This window comes from Littorina saxatilis, linkage group LG15, assembly GCF_037325665.1.
Source record: "Littorina saxatilis isolate snail1 linkage group LG15, US_GU_Lsax_2.0, whole genome shotgun sequence".
Lineage (NCBI taxonomy): Eukaryota > Metazoa > Mollusca > Gastropoda > Littorinimorpha > Littorinidae > Littorina > Littorina saxatilis.
In genome coordinates, this window is record NC_090259.1 from 1282698 (window position 1) to 1293376 (window position 10679).

Here is a 10679-nt window from a genome sequence, read left to right on the forward strand (position 1 = left end):
ACCTCTCTTCGTTTTAACTTTCTGAGCGTGTTTTTAATCCAAACATATCATATCTATATGTTTTTGGAATCAGGAACCGACAAGGAATAAGATGAAAGTAATTTTAAATTGATTTCGAAAATTTAATTTTGATAATAATTTTTATATATTTAATTTTCAGAGCTTGTTTTTAATCCAAATATAACATATTCATATGTTTTTGGAATCATAAAATGATGAAAAATAAGATAAACGTAAATTTGGATCGTTTTATATATATTATTTTTTTTACAATTTTCAGATTTGTAATGACCAAAGTCATTAATTAATTTGTAAGCCACCACGCTAAAATGCAATACCGAAGTCTGGGCTTCGTCGAAGACTACTTGACCAACATTTGGTTGAAAAATGAGAGCGTGACAATGCCGCCTCAACTTTCACGAAAAGTCGGATATGACGTCATCAAAGACATTTATCAAAAAATTGAAAAAAACGTCTGGGGATATCATACCCAGAAACTCTCATGTTAAATTTCATAAAGATCGGTCCAGTAGTTTAGACTGAATCGCTCTACACACACACACACACACGCAAGGACAGACACACACACACACACGCAAGGACACACACACACACAGACACACATACACCACGACCCTCGTCTCGATTCCCCCCTCTACGTTAAAACATTTAGTCAAAACTTGACTAAATGTAAATAGGTTACGGACTATATTGTCGCATGTCACGCGCGGATAGATAGCAGGCGAATCACGGCTTGGCGGGAAAAGTCACGTGACGTGAGAGAGCCTAGCGGAGAGAGCATTCTTCGAGCTGCAGACGACAAGAGAAGTCGTGCTGCTAAAGAATAGCCAGACGTGGCGAAAGTGAAATAGCCGGTAGTAGTCGTAAGGAGAGGACTAGGCTTGCTCTGGATATAGACAAGCAATACACGAGGTAGAAAGTTAGCCTGTGTATTTACCGTGCTGAAGAATCACCCTTGTATCTGTGAAGCACAGAAAAGGGTTCCCCGTGCGAGATCCCAGATACTGGTGATATGCACCGTGGCGAGATGATACCGATGTACAGAGGAACCTGGATGGAGAACCCTCCAACCAGATGAACCCAGACCTCTACGAAACCGGTAACCTGTATCCCTGTACCCCATATTTCCCTTCCTTTCCATCACCCCATACTTGATAAGAATCGCTGGCGAGCAAACTGGACACAAGGCCGCAGCGCAAGGAAGAAACCCTGAGATATTATTACTGCCCATAATTATGTATGAATGAGTATCCATGTGATGGACGTATGAATTAATATATATATAAACAATGCAAAACTAGAAAATTGGTGATATTTGTTTTGTTCGTGTGAACGCCACCTTCTGGAGTCTTTTGTATTGCATACCCCTTTTCTAGTCCTGTCACAAACCCAGCTAGTAGAACATTTATCTGTGACATAAGAAAATGAACACTTACTTTTGGCGCTACGCTTCTTTTATTAGAGTGATAGACCTGAATATAAAATATTTTAGCATGGAGCTTGCCATGTCAACTCAGAAAGGAAACACACGGGCGTCGCCTCGGTCTCGGATAGCAGTATCAGCTGAAGAGACGATTAGAAAATAATAACCAATTATGTGTATTTGTTCTGACAGAAAAAAATGCCACTGCAAGGAGCCGTGCTAATGTCTACAACTGCCCAGAAATGGACTGGTGAACATAGAAGCCTCCCAGTATCATGGCCATTCTTACTGAACACGCCATGTACAGCATGTAAGGAAGATCTGGTTTGTGTCAGAAAGGCGTCACATGAACACTTCTTACACTGCACCCATGTCCAGTTAATTAACGAAAGACCAAATCTTCATGACAACCATGTATACTGACCTTGCACATATTGTCCGAGTCCAGAGCCTCGCTGTACAGCCATGTCCAGTTAACGAAAGACCAAATCTTCATGACAACCATGCATACTGACCTTGCACATATTGTCCGAGTCCAGAGCCTCGCTGTACAGCCATGTCCAGTTAACGAAAGACCAAATCTTCATGACAACCATGCATACTGACCTTGCACATATTGTCCGAGTCCAGAGCCTCGCTGTACAGCCATGTCCAGTTAACGAAAGACCAAATATTCATGACAGCCATGCATACTGACCTTGCACATATTGTCCGAGTCCAGAGCCTCGCTGTACAGCCATGTCCAGTTAACGAAAGACCAAATCTTCATGACAACCATGCATACTGACCTTGCACATATTGTCCGAGTCCAGAGCCTCGCTGTACAGCCATGTCCAGTTAACGAAAGACCAAATCTTCATGACAACCATGCATACTGACCTTGCACATATTGTCCGAGTCCAGAGCCTCGCTGTACAGCCATGTCCAGTTAACGAAAGACCAAATCTTCATGACAACCATGCATACTGACCTTGCACATACTGTCCGAGTCCAGAGCCTCGCTGTACAGCCATGTCCAGTTAACGAAAGACCAAATATTCATGACAACCATGCATACTGACCTTGCACATATTGTCCGAGTCCAGAGCCTCGCTGTACAGCCATGTCCAGTTAACGAAAGACCAAATCTTCATGACAACCATGCATACTGACCTTGCACATATTGTCCGAGTCCAGAGCCTCGCTGTACAGCCATGTCCAGTTAACGAAAGACCAAATCTTCATGACAACCATGTATACTGACCTTGCACATACTGTCCGAGTCCAGAGCCTCGCTGTACAGCCATGTCCAGTTAACGAAAGACCAAATCTTCATGACAACCATGTATACTGACCTTGCACATACTGTCCGAGTCCAGAGCCTCGCTGTACAGCCAGTTCATCCCCGTGATTGTGTGCGTCATTATCAAGGATGGTTTGTCTCACTATTAGATCTGATGAACTTCTGTGGGCTGGAGATTGTACACAACTAGGTGTCCTGTCCTCCCCAAGGTTGAACAGTTCGTCCTCTTCTTGCTGATCGCTGCTGCTCTGCGCCGTCGCCATTGAGGTCCCTGCTTTTGTGAAAATGCTTTGTCCATCATAAAGGGTGGATTTCGTGTCGTAATCATCATCATCATCATCACCATCATCATCATCATCATCATCATCATCATCATCATCATCATCATCATCATCATCATCATCAATCATCCGTCATCAATCATCCGTCATCAATCACCCATCATCATGCATTTATGGAAGTGGCTCGTGATGAAACTTCCAGATTATTAACGAGGACCGACGCCTGACCATTACAAAGAGTGTGCTTGTGTACATAGTACATCTATTTAGGGTTCTTTGAAGTCTGTAGACAAATACATCATAAGACCATACACAAAAACAGACCTTAATCTTCATAACAATGCCTGTGGCGCTTTTGGTAGAATGTTGTTTAGATATCAATAAATGCGTTGCAATTCGACTATATGTGTTTTTTTCTCTCCACGGAATGGATATCATGCACAACAATTAAAACACCCAACTCATCCCGCCCCTTTTATAATGTATGAGTTAACTAACTAAAGTTAAACAATGAAAATGTGCAATTTAACTTTGTATCGGTTGTATTTTGTAGCTTACCATTTTTTCTTGTGCAAGAAACATTTCATGGTTCTAGGAATAATGGCTATTAAAAACACCCGTTCGGATTGGAACAAGCGAAAATATTCCCATTATTTAGCAGTTCAGTTTGATTTAGAGGAGAGATAAAACAGATATGAAAGCAAAAAATACTGCTATAGAGATTCAAGGGAAAGAAAATGTTAGCATTGGGGGAAGGGGCTCTAAACCAGAGAGGAGGTATTTCAAAAATACATTTTTCAGATAGGTCACGTAATAACTTTTTCATTGATTTTTAATTTTCCCTGACTTTTTATGGTGGGAACATTTAGTTAGACAATCCTCAATAATGTTGGAGAGACTGCATGTATATGTCAGGTTCGAGTGGAAATTTGGTCAAATAAGTATTCGTATAAACCAAGAGTGTTTGATTTTAAATCAACAATATCATTCGATAAGGCTATGGCAGAAGATAATTATCGCCCTTGGATGCGCTTTGTAATGTTTAATAACTTTAAGTGAAGAAATGGTCAAAAAACAAACATTTTCTCCAAAGCGAAGCCTACTTTAAGTACTGATGTTTTAAGAATAAGTGCGCATTATACGACCGCCCTGATATGGCCCTTCGTGGTCGGCTGGGCGTTAAGCAAACAAACAAACAAACAAACAAAGCATTACACGAAACAGGAGTGGGATGACCTGCATGTAGGACCACACCAAGGACTTTTGTTTGTTTGTCTGTTTGTTTGCTTAACGCCCAGCCGACCACGAAGGGCCATATGAGGGCGGTGCTGCTTTGACATATATGACGTGCGCCACACACAAGACAGAAGTCGCAGCACAGGCTTCATGTCTCACCCAGTCACATTATTCTGACACCGGACCAACCAGTCCCAGCACTAACCCCATAATGCCAGACGCCAGGCGGAGCAGCCACTAGATTGCCAATTTTAAAGTCTTAGGTATGACCCGGCCGGGGTTCGAACCCACGACCTCCCGATCACGGGGCGGACGCCTAACCACTTGGCCAACTGTGCCGGTCACCAAGGACTACTACTAAAAGGACGTGCAAAATGTGTAAAATTTACGGATTGATTTTGCTTACTGTGTAAGGGTTTGACTGTCTGCCATGTTCTTCATGTACATTTGTTTGAAGACACCACCATAAGCCGTAGGCTTGTTGTTGTTTTCACTTCATGTTGATGTACATTTTCTGAATATGTAAATATGAATAAACATTGTTTAAACCAAAAGGACGTGCACAGCGTGATTCCTGACTTTGCTAGCGAAGGCCAGTTTTCCTCAGGCCTCTTGTTCTATTTTTAGCCCCAATTCGGAGTAGGAGTTTGGAAGAACTTTTTTCAATGTACTGTAATGTTTTTTTTAACAAGTACACACTTTAGTCTCATCGAAGATTGTTGTATGTATAGGTTACAACACGAGTGGTTTTTTATATGGCTTGTATTTCAGTCAAGACCCAGCGGATGAATATCATCGGGAGACACGAGCCTCTGGCGAGTGGCTCTCGATTGATATTCCCGCTGGGTCTTGACTGAAATACAAGCCATATAAAAAACCACGAGTGTTGTAATCTGTATATCCCATTCTACCATCAAACACAAAGTGTAGACTACTAGCGGCACTGTTGCGATCTGTGCAGGGTAAAACTGTTGCCAGCGAGACTTAGCCCTTTTGCAACCTTAAACTAAGTGACCGTCGCTGAAAAAAATAAAACAAATGAGTGCATCGATAAGTACGCGATAACACTACTTTCAGACCATTTAAAAGCTTTAAGTAAAGGTTCATAAGTTGCAAGAAAGTAATAAAGTCGAATAGAAATTAATTTAGTTGAAGCGCACAATTCTTATGTTTTGCGTTTCAGGTCGGCAGAACGGGCGAAACGGGTTTGGGACCCATTTGGCTTACTCGATTCAGAATTGATTCCACGTTGTTTTTCTCGAACGTGTGTAATTAGGCTTATTGACAGAGAAGCAAATCTTAGGGAACAAATATGTAGGTTTAGATTTAACCATTTGCTCCCTATTTGAAATGTATCTACGTGATAAACTGTTTTGCGAGTGTGTTTGCATGGATGAACTTAAACTGGTATGGGTGAGAGGAAAACGCGACCGACACGTCTGTCACCGCCGATTGATTGCATTTTGAACATGGCGATCTTAACTACAGGCCTTGACAGCGCGCGACTGGGGGCCCTGACTGGAGGCCTGCGGTGCCTGAGTGTGGCTGCTCGCAGCGCAGCAGCTGCCAGATTCTCGCACACGCAGTGCACCGAATGCACTTTCACAGTCTTACCGCAAACACAAAAATAAATGCCAACTACAAGAATGACCGCTTACTTGCTCTGATTTTGATTGGAAAGTACATATCTAAGTCCTTATTGACCCAGACTGCTGTTTTTTGGGGGCAAAATAATAATAAATCTGTAGTTTACTTACTTTGATTTTGATTTCTTGCGGTATGTTGTGGTATGTTGCCACTTCCCCTCGCCGAAGATAACTTCCGGTTATAGCCAGTTTCGCGTGCGGTTTAAAATCACCATGGGGAGAAAATGTTCTGTGTACGGCTGTAAAACTAACTACAAGTCAGAAGAAGGATGCGGCAGTGAGAGGAAAGTGTCTGTGTATAGGCTTCCAAGTGATAGCGCTGAGAGAGCACTTTGGATTTCTGCAATTCCGAATGATAACTTCACCGCAAAGCAACACACCGTCGTGTGCGAACTCCACTGGCCTCCTGGGTTCGAAACGATCAGCAAAAACGGTAAACAAAGACCGAAACATCCACCCTCTGTTTGGCCAAATGTACCGTCCAGTCAAATACCGACCCCTGCACCTTCTCCTCGCCCCACGAAGCGCACTTCAAGTTCGCTGAGAAACACAGAAGCCGACCAGCTGGCGTGTTTTCTCAATAGTGACAGCGTCACATTTTGTGACTTGCAGAGCATATTGCTGGCCAGCAAGTCTCCCAAGAGGGATCTCCTTGTTCCCGTTTTTGCATTCATGGATGATAGTGTTGTGCATGTTCAGTCAAAGAAAATGGTGAATGGTGTTCCCCTGTTTGTTGTGAGGATTTCACAGGATCTGACTTTTGTGAATTTCCACCTGGGTGTCCGGTGTACAGCTACTACTCTTTCTGCCAACAAGATCACAACATTGCAGACATGGTCAGCATTTGAAGAGAACATTCGGTTTTTGAATTCTCTTGAGCTGGACAACAAGAAGAAGGTTATCCAAGAACAGTTGCAAGCCATGGGGACCCAGCAAATTGGCAAGCCAGTGTATACCCCAGACATGATAATCAGAGCATTCACATATTTTGCGACATCACGCTGCTTGTATGAGAGACTCCGGCACGACTTCCAATTCCCCTCAGTGCGGACACTAACGCGCATCACATCAAAGGTTGCTAAGCTCGATGAGTCCGCATTTTCCAGTGCAGTTTTCAAGTCCTTGGAGGAGCGGCAAAGACTATGTGTGCTTCTTCAGGATGAAGTGTATGTAAAAAAAATGATGCTCTATCATGGTGGACAAGTCTTTGGCAGAAGTGCAGACAACCCACACTGTCTAGCCAAGACCGTGTTAGGCATCATGGTGTCGTGCATGTTCGGTGGGCCAAATTTTCTGTCGCGGATCTTGCCCATTTCCAAGTTGAACTCCACGTTCCTGCACGAGCAAGTCACACTTTCTCGCGACTCCATTCAGCAATCTGGTGGTCATGTGAAGGCCATAATTTGTGACGGGAACCGAAACAACCAGGCCTTGTTCAAAAAGCTTGGTGCAGACCCCCAAAAGCCCTGGGAAACTCAAACAGGCCTGTTCCTCCTGTACGACTTCGTCCACATTTTGAAAAACATTAGGAACAATTGGCTGACAGAGCCTACATGGGAGTTGATATTTGAGGATGATGATGGAGAGAAGAAGACGGCGAAGTGGCATCACCTTGTGGAGCTATACAAGCTGGAGGCTGAGTCCCTGGTGAAGTTATCAGACTTGGATGAAGTGGCTGTATCCCCCAAACCCATCGAACGACAGAAAGTGTCAACATGTCTGAAGGTATCTATCTTTCTTTCTCTCTTTCTCTCTCTCTCTTTCTCTCTCTCTCTCTCTTTCTCTCTCTCTCGCTCTCTCTCTCTCTCTCTCTCTCTTTCTCTCTCTCTCTCTCTCTTTTACACATAATTATTAGATATATATTATAACTAAGTTCGCATCTCTCTCTCTCTCCCTCTCTCTCTCTCTCTCTCTCTCTCTCTCTCTCTCTCTCTCTCTCTCTTTGTGATGGGTGGGGGGATGGTAGACAGGAAAGAATGAAATGAATGAATAGGATACAATTATATATTCCTTTGTGACTGTGTGTGTGTGTGTGTGTGTGTGTGTGTGTGTGTGTGTGTGTGTGTGTGTGTGTGTGTGTGTGATCCTCTTTTGGGAGAGGGAGGTGCTGTAAGTTTAGTAAGCTGAACCTGAGAGACAGATCTGTAATCCTAAATAATCTATCTATGTCTAGGTGTTCAGTGAGAAGACCCACCAAGCACTCCTGAAACATCCAGGGATGGGCAAGTTTACCGGTGTTGAGGCCACAGCAAGCTTCATCATGAAGGTTCTGACATGGTGGAAGCTTGTTAACGTGAAGTCCAAGGGCAAGGATATTCGGCAGAACGATGCTCTCCAAGCGGCTGTGTCTGACCCCGGCGACCCTAGATTAGACATGCTGCTCAAGTTTGGGGACATGGCGCAACAAATGGCTGGGAACCAGGGGAGGAGGCAAAAACAACTGACGCGTGACACCGCACAAGCCATCTACCACACCTGCAATGGGCTTGTAAGTCTCTGCCGTCATCTTCTCTCCACTTCTCACGAGTATGTGCTGCTTGGCCAGTTTTCTACTGACCCCCTGGAGAAGGAATTCAGTAAGCTGCGCCAGGGGTCAGGCGGCACATACTTCATCACCGTGCAGCAGATCATAGAGAAGTCCAACATCGACCGAGCGAAGCTGCTATTAGCTCTCAAGACTGACAAGACTGTGATGGATAATGTGGTGCCAGGGCATGCCTGTTCTCAGTGCAACTTTGCTTTTGAGTCTGACGAGAGGGCATGCCAGACTATGGATAACCTCGAGGAACTGGAAGCTTCAGTCCCCCCTGAGACCAAGTCCGTGCTTGTCTACATCGCGGGCTACATCACCAGAAAAGACCCAGAGGAGGATGAACTGAGCCAGTTGGACCAGACAACTTTCTACTTCCAACAGTTTGGGAAATACACTGACTCTTTGGACAGAGGTGGATTGAACATTCCGTCCGATCGTGCATGTCAATGGACAATCTTTTGTTACGTTCTGTTCAACGTGGTGAAAGCGTCAGTGTGCCAACGTTCCTTCATGAAGATTGCCATGACAGTGTCGGATGAACTCCAGTTCCAGATGGAGGAAAGGCATGCCAGAATCATCTCAAACATTTTTCTCAGAAACTTTTGTTGTGCCTCAACCCCACGATCGACCAAAGAGCCTGCGCTGAAATGTTTGAAGCTGTCAGTGTCCTAGTGCTTCTACTCAGGTAAGCCTTCAATACCTCTGATAGATCTATAAAGAAAGTGTGTGATTGAACTACGCCCAGAAATTTACAAGCAGTGGTACAGATGAAAACATGCTTGTATACATAATATAGTTGTGCGGCCACAGCATGACATCGAAATAAACTTAATTTTAACACTATTTATAACAACAGATAATTACTAAAGCATTAAAAATAAGTCTCTAAACTTTCCTGTTATGTTGATTTAAGAAATAATGTTAAAACTTACAATTATTCACAAAAACACAGTAGGCCTCCAGTCAGGGCCCCCAGTCGCGCGCTGTCAAGGCCTGTAGTTAAGATCGCCATGATTTTGAAGGAATATGACTGGATTACGGAAAAATATGTGGACTTACTGCAGAGCCAGGCAAAAGAGTAGACTTGCTCGCAAAACACGTGAAACAGCCGATGTTTGATAGCTGAAGGCGCACACCAAAACACACTACCGACAGATTCTCAAAAGTCGTCTGCTAACGATGCAAGGGGAGGGTACTCGTGTTTTTGTTTTGGTTCGCTAGCATCTGGTTATCTTGTAAGTTGAATGTTCGTTTTTTTCGACCTGCATTGCTTTCATAATGAAAGAAACTTTTGCTTATTGCATCTCATACATCAGATCAGTTCTGAGATTCATTTTTGCGTGCAACTGATATGGTTTTCTGAGCCGTGCAATACGATTTTAGAACTTCATACAAATGTGTCACATTGTTCGGCGCGAGGTCAAAGGTCGGGAGGAAAGTAGTCCTTTGCCCAAATCGGAATCTGCACTATCATATATTTTTTGGAGTCCATGATGTATTTATTGAGCTATAAAAATACAACATATATACCCATACTGAAGTAACAGAGACAAAGAAGGGAGGTCATGGGATATATAGATATATCCCATGACCTCCCTTCTTTGTCTCTGTAATGCAACTATGGGTATATATGTTGTATTTTTATAGCTCAATAAATACATCATGGACTCCAAAAAATATATGCTAGTGCAGATTCCGATTTGGGCGAAGAACTACTTTGCTCCCGACCTTTGACCTCGCGCCGAACAATGTGACACATTTGTATGAAGTTCCAAAATCGTATTGCACGGCTCAGAAAACCATATCAGTTGCACGCAAAAATGAATCTCAGAACTGATCTGATATATGAGATGCAATAAGCAAACGTTTCTTTCATTATGAAAGCAATGCAGGTGGGAAAAAACGAACATTCAACTTACAAGATAACCAGATGCTAGCGAACCAAAACAAAAACACGAGTACCCTCCCCTTGCTTCGTTAGCAGACGACTTTTGAGAATCTGTCAGACCGTCCTTACCTGGCACGGTTGGGCTTCGCTATCATCAGCTGTTTCACGTGTTTTGCGAGCAAGTCTACTCTTTTGCCTGGCTCTGCAGTAAGTCCACATTGGCGATGAAGGTATCTAAGAACTTAACATGTGTGTATTTTTCCGTAATCCAGTCATATTCTTTCAAAATGCAATCAAGCGGCGGTGACAGACTTGGGTCCTGTTTTCCTCGCACCCATACCAGTTTAGGTTCATGCAAACACACTCGCA